Source organism: Pelodiscus sinensis, chromosome 16, assembly GCF_052426305.1.
Source record: "Pelodiscus sinensis isolate ZL-2025 chromosome 16, ASM5242630v1, whole genome shotgun sequence".
Taxonomy (NCBI): Eukaryota; Metazoa; Chordata; order Testudines; family Trionychidae; genus Pelodiscus; species Pelodiscus sinensis.
The window spans coordinates 38,210,997-38,223,274 of record NC_143067.1 but is presented as its reverse complement, the minus strand read 5'-3'; the positions used below and the strand labels follow the sequence as shown (position 1 = coordinate 38,223,274).

At 46.0% G+C, this 12,278-nt stretch overlaps 1 long non-coding RNA gene across 1 annotated transcript in view; it reads left to right on the top strand.

Moving 5' to 3' along the window:
* The first annotated feature begins 1,158 nt into the window (after nucleotides 1–1,158).
* The window catches only part of LOC142818700 (uncharacterized), a 28,448-nt gene continuing 17,328 nt past the window's right edge, over nucleotides 1,159–12,278 (top strand). The window contains exons 1-2 of the long non-coding RNA XR_012896296.2: nucleotides 1,159–1,358; nucleotides 1,924–2,265. This is a non-coding gene — a long non-coding RNA (uncharacterized LOC142818700). The remainder of the gene's footprint in view (nucleotides 1,359–1,923; nucleotides 2,266–12,278) is intronic.

Here is a 12,278-nt window from a genome sequence, read left to right as displayed (position 1 = left end):
TGGCACGGAGTAGGTAGTTCGAATTAGGATCTAATTTGAGCTACCGGTACACCTTGTTCCACCTCGAGGTGGAACGAGGTGTACTGGTAGTTCAAATTAGGTGTACCGGTAGTTCGAATTAGAGATCCTAATTCGAACTACCTACTCCGTGCCACATGTAGCCGCAGGCACGGAGTTTGGACTAAGGGGGATTTAAAAATGGCGGCGCCCAGGAAGATGCAAATGAAGCCCAGGATATTTAAATCCCAGGCTTCATTTGCAACTCCGATTGCCCTCATTTGCCTACCTAGCTCGAACTAACGAGCTAGTTTAGACATACCCGAAGGTGCCACAGGACTCCTTGTCGCTTTTGCAGATTCAGACTAACACGGCTACCCCTCTGATACCTGCAGCTTCAGTCCACTCCTGATACCTGATCAAAATGTCTTTCATCTTCCCAAAAGGCTTCTGGGAAAATGTCCTCTTTCCTGGAATAGAGGTAGGCAGAAGATCAGAGAAAAAACTGCAGATCAAGATGAAATGAAAGTAGAAGTGGAGTGAGCAGGCAAGGCGTTGGGGAAGGGGCAGGATAGGTCTTAGGCTCCACTTAACTTCTGACAATGATTTTGGACAGAAAAATGTGGAGGACCACTGGTGCACACCCTTAGTTCAGTGCTGCTCTTCATGTGTGTTATGCTACAGACTCATGAGTGTGGCTTTGGGGTCCATTCCCTTCCCCCCACTGCATCAATTCTCTCCAAATTACCAAGGAAAGTGGTGGCTTCTGATGTCAATGAAGACCAGATGCCTTGCTGGAGTGTGCTTTGGCTCACAACTCGCTGCTGCCCCAGATAGGAGGCCTGTGATATGCAGGGGGTCATATTAGATGATCTAATCAACTCCTATGGCCTTAAAGTCTGCAAAGCTGTGCAGAACTGAGTGTGGCACTGAGCAGCCTCTGATGTTCCCATGTGTAGCCTGCTTGATCTCAAAACTAAACATGGGTGAGTGGGGGGGGACCCAGGGGAGCAGCTCAAACATGCAAAGAGGCTGGCCAGGGACAAGACATTAGCCTTACAAGGCAGGAGTGGGTGTGGCAGTGACATCACAAAGGCCTTTTGCAGCACCTCAGTTTATTGGTTAAAGGAGGTTGGGAGGCGGTGACCTCACAGAGAGTCCATGACAACGGGCAGGTGGGACAGGCTGCAGGGCAGGGATGATCTTAGAGACCCCCAAGACTTTTCCTCAGGGGGTCTCCTGGAGGTCTGCCCTTGAGGACTGAGAGAATTCAGGGTCCCATACATGAGCACAAGCCTGTTGGGAGTTTTCTCCTTTTCCATGACTAACTGAGCTGGATGAAAGATGACCCTGAGGAGAAGGTAAGAGTTTCCGAGACATAGCATGATCCACCTGGTGCTGGCTAAATTAAACACACACAGAAAACACCAGGTTAGGGCCCCGCTCCAGGGTCTATTCTCAGGTACTAGAGATTTAGACAATTTATGTCATTGCATATTAATACAATAATGATTAAAAGTTCAAATAATATGAAAATACCTATGTACTTCCATTTATTTTGTAGAAGTGTAATGTTCCTTACAACATATACAAATAAGGTTGAAATATGCCCGTCCATTTAAAACCAAGCACCATAATGAAGTCCATAATTGCATGCACTGCAGTGTAAAATATAGAGATATGCTCATGCGTCATGCATAGTGGGCTAACGGCCGTTTTGACCGTGTTAATGACCTTTATGTGGTGCAATGTGGTTTTATTTAAAGTTTTATAGAGATAAAGATGTTAATTCTTAATGCCTATGCCACAAATTCTCAAACAAAATAGACATACTGTCCAAGTGGCCACGGATGCCTGCTCCATAGATTGTCTCAAGCAATTCATTTTCTGGACTGCCACTATTTATCATTTTCCTAACTCCCGTAGGAACATTGCTAAAATTGCTGAACAGTTTTGTTCATCTGCCTCCAATATTCAGAACTTCTACAAGTGGTAGAATTTTTCTGTGCCCTGCAGCCACAACTGGAGTTTTTTTTTTCTGAGAAAAGAAAAGAAAAGAAAAGAAAAGAAAAGAAAAGAAAAGAAAAGAAAAGAAAAGAAAAGGACATCCTTTCAAAAGAGATCCCAAAAGCGCCTTTCGAAGTGTTGTGCAGGAATTGACTTTACCCATCAATACAATACAGCTGCCTCCGGTGTGGAAGGTGTGATTTATAATCTGCCTTACATGCCTCTTTTCCTGCTATCCTCTACTTCCAAACATCTTGGCATGTAAGTTACACTTGTTTTGCATGTGCCAAATCAGGGCAAGCTACGTTGCTACGTACACCTGGTTTATGATTCATTGGTTCATCAATTACATTTTGATCTCAGTGGTGGTGTGATTCCAGAATACCCATTAACTCACCCCCATTAACGTTTGCATCATTATAGAATTCAGCCCAAAGTGTTCCAGTGGAGCTGTGGGGTTTTTTTTTACACCTTAATTGAATCGCCTGCCCATAATCCAGGCCACCTTTTCACCATGTTTTGTACTCATGAAGACCTTCCCTTCTCCTGGCTAAACTTAAAAAACAACTAACAGTTTTGCAGCACTTTAAAGACTAACAAAACATGTAGCTGGTATCATGAGCTTTCGTGGGCACAGCCCACTTCTCTCTACCAGGGCTGGTCCGAACCCTTTTGGCGCCCTGGGCGCATGGCGCATGCGTGGCCCCCTCCCCTCCCCCAGGGTGCATGGATATGCCCTCAGGGCGCACGGTGCATGTGCGGGCCGGCTATGGTCACTGGCGTGCAGCCCGGGGCCCACCTCCGGGGCGCACGGCACATGTGTTGCCCAGTCTGGCCCAGCCAGTGCTGCTGGCGCGAACGTCAGGCCATGCAGGGCCCCGCACATGGGGGGAAGGGCGCTGCTGGCCGGTGCCGCGGGGCTGGCGCTGTGGGAGCCGGGCGTGCGGCACCTGATGGCAGCTGTAAGGGATGCCGTGGGCCCCTTACAGCTGCCATCAGGTGCCCCCCATCGGTTGGCGACCTGGGCAGCTGCCCGGCTCGTCCATGCCTCAGTCCGGCCCTGCTCTCTACATGGGCTCGTGCTGATTTCTACCGAAGGAAACATGACAAAACGCATGGACTTTCCCACTTCTGACAGCTCTTCCCCTCCCATCCCTTTCTTCTCCTTTGTCCTTGTCAGAGGCCGAAGTCTCTGGTCTGTTCTCTTCCTCTGTCCCTTCCGCTTGCTCGAGCACCTCCATTCTAGCTCCTGGTCTCCCTCACACCCATTCTCATGCCTTCCCTTATTCTTCCCCTTAGCCTTTCACTCCTCGCTGCTCTTCCCCTCACATCCCAAGCAAGCTTTGGTTTCTCCAGTCTTAAAAGCATCCTACCGATGCGTGAGGATATGGGGAGGAGCACATGCCCCCAAATAGCATGGCGGGGGGGGGGGGGGGGAAGAGGCCAGCCAGCAGCTGATGGGGGAGACTAATAGGGAGTCCGTACCCCCACACACACTCACTGGCAGCAGTGGGGCAAATGGAACAATGGCCCCAGCTCGCTGTGCTCCTCCGTCTGTGTTGCTCAGGGGAAGGGACGGGACCACCCTGCGCTCGCTCACAGGAAGTGGAGTGACAGGACCAGAGGAACAAAGGAAGCTGGGGCAGCACTGTGTCACTTGCCCCGCTACTGCTGAAGAGTGTGGGGGTGGGAAGCCCCTCAGCCCCTCTTGCACCCTGAGCTACATTGCTTGGGAGGGGGAGGGGGCAGAGCAAGGGCAGGGAGGGGCTGAGCTGGGTGGGGCATCAGTTGGAGGGGGTTGTCCCAGCACTTCTCCTGTCTGGGGGTCATGTGGCCCCCACTGTCCATCTTCACCAGTTGCCTTCATAGGCTGGGTATTATCTTTGTCTCATATGCGTCTCATACTGTCGTCTTAGCCAGGCTAAGTCTGGCAGATTGGAGAGACCCTGGGGACTGGAAAAGAGGAAATACAGCAGGCAACTACTAAGAGGGGGGAAGTGCAGACTAGTTGGCTGAAGTTTGGTATCGGGAAAGGTAATGGAGCAAATAACCAATGAAGCACTTTGTAAGCCCCTAGAAGGTGGTTAGTAAAAGTCAACATGGATTTGTCAAGAACAAATCACATCAAACTAACTTAATATCCTCTGGTAGGGTAACAAGCCTTATGGACAGGGGAAACAGTAGATGTGCTGTAGTTTGATTTTTTAGTAACGTTTTTGATACTGTCTCACATGACCTCATAAGGAAGCTATGGAAATATAGCCTACATGGACGTATTGTAGTGTGGGTACACAAATGGTTGGAGGACATCAAAGGTCCACAGTTAAGCTGGAAGGGCATATTGAATTCTGTTCCATATCTTCATAGACGAGTTGGATAATGGCATGGAGAGTGCACTTAGACTGTGGATGAACTCAAGCAAGGACAGTTTGCAAGGACTTTGGAGGATAGGAGTAGAATGCAAAATCATCCTGACAAGCTGTAGGGATAGCTCAGTGGTTTGGCATTGGCCTGCTAAACCCAGGGCTGTGAATTCAGCCTTTGAAGGGCCATTTAGGGATGGTACTTGATCCTGCCGTGAGGGCAGGGGACTGAACTCAATGACCTTTCAAGGTCCCTTCCAGTTCTATGAGGTAAGTATATCTCCATAAAATGATCTGAAATAAAAAGGATGAAATGCAATAAGGGAAAATGCAAAGTACTCCACTAAGGAAGGAGTAAACACCAATACAAAATGGGGAACGGCTCCCTAGGAAAAAGTCGAGCAGAAAAAGATCTGGAGATTCTAGTGGATCACAAACTCAATACGAGTCAGCAATATAAGGCTATGCCTACACTACAGAGTGTTTTTTTTTTTGAAAAACAGCCATTTTTCTGAAAAAACTCATGGAGCAGCCACACCTCAAGCACGTTTTTGCACCAAAAAATCAAAAGAACAGAGGGGTTTTTCTGCATAGGTATTCCTCATTCTACGAGGAAGAACACCTTTTTTGCAAAAGAGCTCGTTTGCAAAAATGTGTGTGGGCATGTGGAAGAGGGTCTTTTTGTGCAGAAAGAGGAAAAAGCATAGGTGCCCTGGTGGCCATTCTGTGCATAGCAATCGGAGCTTACTTCCGAGAAAGCATCCATGCAGTCTGGAGGCTCTCTTTTGCAAAAGCGCATTGCTTTTTCAATGCGCTTTTGCAGTGTGGACGCGCTCTTGTGGAAGAATTTTTTGCAAAAGTTCTCTTCCGGTAAAAGCTTCTTGCACAAGAAGCCTACAGTCTAGATGTAGCCTAGCAGTGTTGCAAAGAAAGCGAACTCTGGGTTGTATCAGCAAGAGTGTTGTACATAGGACAGGAGATGTCACTTTTGCACTCTACTCTGCACAAGTTAGGCCTCAGATGGACTATATCTAGTTCTGGGCACCATATTTTAGGAAAGATGTGGACAAATTGGAGAAAGTCCTGAGGAGAGCACCAAAGATGATTAATGGTCTACAAACCATCATCTATGCGCAAGACTGGATAAAGTGTGTTTGTCTAGTCAAGAAAAGAGACGGCTGAGGGGAGGGACATAAAAACAGAGTTCAAGTACGTCAAAGGTTGTTGAAGATATGGTGATATGGTTGTTGAAGATATTGATCTCCTTGACAACGAAGGACGGGTCAAGAAGAAATGGATTATAGCCATGGAGATACAGGTTAGACTTTAGTACAATTTTCTCAATTGCAAGAGTAGTTAAACGTAGGAATAAATGGCCTAAGGAGGTGGTAGATTGATGAGTGGGTCTATATTTTAATCCCGCTCCTTCTGTATTGTTTTCTGCATTTTTATCCCACTTCCACCTGCAATATCTTTGAATCCCACTGTGACAAGCTGGTCTGGTCACACCACTCCCCAGAGAAACCATAGAGAGGTCCTCCAAGTAGGCAAGCATGGCAGCAGCTAAACCAGTTAGTCAGGGGCCAGGTAGGTCTACAAAGGGAGCTACAAAACAGAGCAGCAGTCACTTCAGAGCAGAGCTTAAGGAGAGCAGAGCTCTGCTCATCTGAGAAAGTGGGTTTTCCCTGCCAAAGCTCATGATACTATATATAGAGATATATAGATATATTTGTTGGTCTGTAACTTTAAAAACAATGAGCAGTCTTGTGGCACCTTAAACACTAACATGGCTATCCCTCTGAGTCTTACTAACAAAACAGAAATTTTAGGGGGGAGGGGGGAGATTTGACAAGGTAAGGAAACTGTTTCCCTCTGCTTGTTTCATTTAAATTAAGTTGGTTAAAAGCAGCATTTTTCTCAGCCTAGTAAAGTTTCAAAGATGTACCAAGCCAATGTTCAGCTGTGAGCTTTTGAAAGAACAACCATAATGTTCTGTTCAGCATTATGACCATTTCAGAGTTATGAACAACCTCCTTTCCTGAGGCGTTCGTAACTCTGAGGTTCTGCTGCACTGCACTCTGGGGGTACGTCTAGACTACATGCCTCCATCGACGGAGGCATGTAGATTAGCCAGATCGGCAGAGGGAAATGAAGCCGCGATTAAAATAATCGCGGCTTCATTTAAATTTAAATGGCTGCCCCGCTCTGCCGATCAGCTGTTTGTCGGCAGATCGGGGCAGTCTGGACACGCCGCGCCGACAAAGAAGCCTTTCTTGATCGGCACAGGTATGCCTCGTGAAACCAGGTTTACCTGTGCCGATCAAGAAAGGCTTCTTTGTCGGCGCGTCGCGTCCAGACTGCCCCGATCTGCCGACAAACAGCTGATCGGCAGATCGGGGCAGCCATTTAAATTTAAATGAAGCCGCGATTATTTTAATCGCGGCTTCATTTCCCTCTGCCGATCTGGCTAATCTACATGCCTCCGTCGACGGAGACATGTAGTCTAGACACACCCCGGGGGTTTTGCCCATCTAATACCCTTCTGAAACAAAGTACATTTTACCCACTCCCGCTGTTATCGCAATGGGTCCTCGGGGTCCACGGGATCCTAGTCCTGCTGCGAGGTTCTAGGTCATGACACTCAATATTTGCTATCTCTAGATCTAATTCGCCTGTTTACTTCAGATCATTATCTTGTGCGTTGCTCGGTAGTGGAGGTTTCCTCCCTTTTCCTTGTTGATGATTACCATGCTCTCTGGTCTGTGTTTATAACGTGTGCTTACTAATAGTGTGGTGGCATGCTGCTGCCAAGCTTCTTCTGCTAACAATAAGAAAAGGGAAAATTGATATTTATGGAGACTGCAGGGGTTGGCCGGGCTCTTGCTCGTGACTTTTATTGCAGCTGACTGCAAACTTTTCAAACACGAGGATTTGTATCTCATTGTGGAGTGCTGGTTTCCATTTCAATCTGGGTCCCATTATTAGGGCTTGGTTTACATTCGGTAACACTAGCCATGTGCAGAGCCACACAAACAAATATGAGATTTATGGCTGTAGCTTTCATGGACGGTATGTAAATCTCCATCCGTTTGAAGTGAGCTTGGAGGAGAATGAACACAAGACTTGGTCAGGTCAAAGGTCCATCTAGCCCAGTGTCCTGTCTTACAACAGTGGCCAATACCAGGTACCCTAGAGGGAGTGACCAGAACAGGGTAACCATCAAGTGATCCCTCCCCTGTCACCCATTTCCAGCCTTTAACAAACAGAGGCTAGGGTCAACATTCCTATCCGTCCTGACTAATAGCCATTGATGGACCCTGTTACCCCCCAAAAATTCTCACTGGAGACCATCCAGGGTTACACTAGTATGGGTTTATTTCCATACTAAAGAGGAGAGAGCAGCCACTAAAGGTTTAAACTAAAGAAGATACAGAGCTCTCTCTCTCTCTCTCTCTCTCTCTCTCTCTCACACGCACATGCACACCTCCGTTCATTCACTCCACACTCATTCATTCCTGCCCTTAGACACTCACACACTTACACAGGCATATAGGTTGTAGAAGGAGCCAAGGCATGTAGATCCTGGAGGGTCTTTCTGCTCATCATGGCAGGAGGCGAGACACTGGAGAGGAGTTTCTCAGGAGCAGGGGAAGGAACAGAGTGTCTCACATGTGCCCCCTCTCCTTAAATAGTATCTGATTAGCTCCTGTGACTCATTCACCTCATCATCAGGGAGCATGCCCAGACTTCCCTTTATCCAGCAAAAGCAGCAGTCTGTGATGACTCATCATCATGTGCTCCATTGTTCCCAGTCTTCTTCAAACACAAGCACTCTCACACTCAGGGGAGAATGCAGTTTAGAGCAAGTTACAGGCAAGGCGGCTGAGAGTTACAAAGATTACAAAGTTGCAGCTTACAGTAAGTTTCTAAGAGTTAGAGTTTGACAAAGATCACAATGAGTTACAAGGTTTGACAAAGATCACAATGAGTTGCAGTTTAAAACCTTAGATCTTACAGTTTAGTGTAGTTTCAGAAAATGCATGTTTATAAATCAAGTAAGCTCAGGCAGAGGCTTTTTTATACAACGGACCTAACCTCCATGAGTGTATCTAGTTCTTTCTTGAACTCTATTCAAGTCCTGGTCAACATCCTCTGGCAAGGGTCCAAACTTTAGTCCTCCTGAACAGGTATCATAACAACCCCCTCCTCCACAGGGGCAGCCTAGTAAAAAGCTCAGCTTACTTTCCCACCCCTGACGATCCTGTCTGGGCGAGGACAAGCAGTACTGGAGAGGAGCACAGTGGGAAGCTGGCATTTCTAGACCTTCTCTGGGGTGAAATGAAGAACCCTGTCTGAAAGACTATTCAGTCCAGCACCTTTCCTGAACAACTGTTGTTAATTTGAGATCTCGTGATGGCTTGGCATTGTGGTTTTCAGCTTGATGGTATTCTCTGGCTTGTTACATGCCCACAATGACAGTTCCCAGTCATCACCATGGAATGTTGGAATTCCCAGAAACAGACCAGGAACAGGCCACAAAATTTCCTTTAAGAAGAAAAGCCAACCCTTTTAAGAGCTAGTCTTTGCAAAAGCCATGTTCTTATCTTCTGAACAGATGCCTTGAGGATACAGGTCTGATAATGGCACAAGAAGCAATGGACTTAAAAACTAAAGCAAGGCAGCTTTGGTTGGACATTAGGAAAAACTTCCTACCTGTCAGGATGGTTAAGCACTGGTATAAATTGCCTAGGGAGGTTGTGGAATCTCCATCACTGGAGATATTTAAAACAGGTTAGACAGACACCTGTCAGGGATGATCTAGATCAGGGCTACTCAACTTTGGAAGCCCCGGGGGCCAGAATGATACTCACAGCACATGCCAAGGGCCACAACTTAAGTATGGTTGCGTATACATGCAAATATATGCAAATAGCTTCTTTCACACTGATGGGCATGAATACAAAGATTAAGGCAAGACTACACAATACACAGGCCCCATGTAAGTCAGTTCTGCTGATATTTATAAAATGCAACATTTACCCAATTTCCACCCATATAACAGCACTTTTAATGGGCAATGACGGTCCAGGAATTTAACTACTAAAATGTATATCAACAGAAGACTGTTATATTGACTCACCGTTGTGGAGCGTCTTCCCAGGGGAGGCCATGTTCAAAGGATCCCATCTGTGGGCCGCGTGTTGAACCCCATGTAAACCCAAACCACATAACAGGCTGCAAACAAATGGGTCACATGTTGAGTAGCCCTGATCTAGATGGTGTTTGATCCTGCTGGGAAAGCAGGGGACTGGACCAGATGACCTCTCGAGGTCCCTTCTAGTTCTAGTGTCCTATGATTCTATGATTCATGCTGAGGAGATAGTTTGGCTGGATGTGTCTTTGTACACAGTTTTAATCTTCCGAATTCAGAGAAAGGATATTGACATTGTTTTTACAATGCTGCTGCTGTGTTCTGCCTCACTAGAGTTCCTTTCAGTTTATGCTGGTGTAATAACAATACCTAGCTCCTATATGGTGCTTTCAGTGGTAGATCTCAGAGGGTGTGTCTAGACTATAGGTTTTTTTTTTAAAAGTGGCCTTTTTTTGAAAAAACTTCCCCTGCGTCTAGACTATCACCACGTTCTTTTGAAATTAAATTGAAAGAACGTGGCGGTTTTTTCAACCGCGGTAAACCTCGTTTTACGAGGAAGAATGCCTTTTTTCAAAAGTGCTCTTTCGAAAAAAAGGCATTCTTGAATGCAAACAGGGCTTCTTCGAAAGAGACATCCAGACTGCCTGAGTGCTCTCTTTCGAAAAAGCAGATCGCTTTTTCAAAAGAAGTGGTTGTAGTCTAGATGCTCTCTTTCAAAAGAGGCTTGAAGTCTAGACGTAGCCAGAGTGTTTTACAAAGGGCAGTAGTATGAGACACAGAATTCAAGAACACAAAGTTATGATCCACTTTCCAGTAATGTGGGAGACCAGGAGTGTCTAGAAATGTGGTACATGGCAACTCCGTGAAAGCTTTCATCTAAAAGCTGTTTGTTGGCTCTGAAGTTGGTATATTGCCCTGATAGACTTCTCTTGGGACGAAGTGACTCATAGACTCATAGACTTTAAGGTCAGAAGGGACCATTATGATCATCTAGTCTGACCCCCTGCACAGTGCAGGCCACAGAATCTCACCCACCCCTCCTAGAATAATCCTCTCACCTATATCTCAGATATTGAAGCCTTCAAATACTTTGAAGGCCCCAAGATGCAGAGAACCCTCCAGCTGTGATCTGTGCCCCATGCTACAGAGGAAGGCGAAAAACCTCCAGGGCCTCTGCCAATCTACCCTGGAGGAAAATTCCTTCCCGACCCCAAATATGGCAATCAGCTAAACCCTGAGCATGTGGGCAAGACTCACCAGCCAGACACCCAGTAGACCATGCATGTAGACTGGGCTCAGTAGAAGCTTCATCTGTCATGTAGGAAAGCAACAGGGAATTGTGGTGCTTCCCATGGGTTGTGGCCTCCCCGGGCTTGATCTCTCTGTACATTTTAGCAACAGGCGTGTGTTCCCTGGAGCATCCAGACTTTGTTCACAGAGCTCTGAGACTGACTACTCCCAAAGGAATGGTACTACTCAGCATACAAGAATCCACTCTGGATCCTGCTCTAAGTAATATAAATTAGTTTGGATAGATGATATATATCTCATCTATCTCTATATAATGGGATATATGGAGATTATATATAAATATATAATATATAATGGAAACAAGAATCTGTTTTTCCTCAAAGAGCAGAGATTCAAGTGACAGCGGGTAAGAATATTGGCAACAAATAATTACAACTAAAACAAAATCAGAACGTACTTTTGAGAGCCTGAACTTAACTCGCAAGCTAGTCCCTTCTCTCTGACAAGATAGCGTAGCCCCAGCCTTACCCTCAGCATTTCCAGCCATGCTGGCGGGGGTCCCCTTTCGATCAGATTAAGCCCCCCCTCCCCCACAGCTGGACGTCACAGACTGAAAGATGCCAGGGGGCATGTCTACACTCGGAAATGATTGTGAAATAAGTTATTTCAAAATAAAAACTCCCAAAATAACGATTGTGAAATAAGCTTATTTCTCATAACAAGCAGGAGTTATTTCGAAATGACAAGCCCGCTATTTCAAAATAGGCTGGGTAGTGTGGACAGTCACCTTGTTATTGCTGAATAAGGGGAGTGATTTCAAAATAACTCCCTAGTGTAGACCCCAGGGCAGGGTGTCTCTTCACATCCCCGAATGAACCCAAACAGACTTTTGATGTTCACCTGAAAAGAGAGTTGTCGTCCCCCTTCCTGTTTACCTTTTCCTGTGAATTTTCTTACCCAGTCTGCACCAGCTCTGCTTTAGCAATTGACTTAGTATCCCAAAAGGCGTCTATCATGAGATCTACAAAACCTAGTAGTCCACCAGGATGATAAATGTCTTCCACCCTCTGTCTGGAGAACTGGAGAAGCACCTGCAGACATGTCACCTGTGACTTGTTTTAACCAGACACAGAGAACCTTGTTTTTGTGCATATACCTAAGGCCTCACACATTTTCTGTATGTGCGCCTCATAATGATTATGGTAATAGGATCGGGTTCCATATGAAGAGAGATTAAAAAGACGTGGACTTTTCAGCTTCGAAAAGAGGAGACAAAGTGAGGTTATAATAAAAGTCTATAAAATCATGATTGGTGTGAAAAAAGTGAATAAGGAAAATTATTTACTTATTCCCACAATATAAGAACTAGGGATCACCAAATTAAATCAATAGGCAGCAGCTTTAAAACAAACAAAGGAAGTTTTTCTTTACTCAGTGCACAGTCAACCTGTGGAACTCCTTGCCAGAGGATGTTGTGAAGACTAGGACTTTAACAGGGTTCAGAAAAG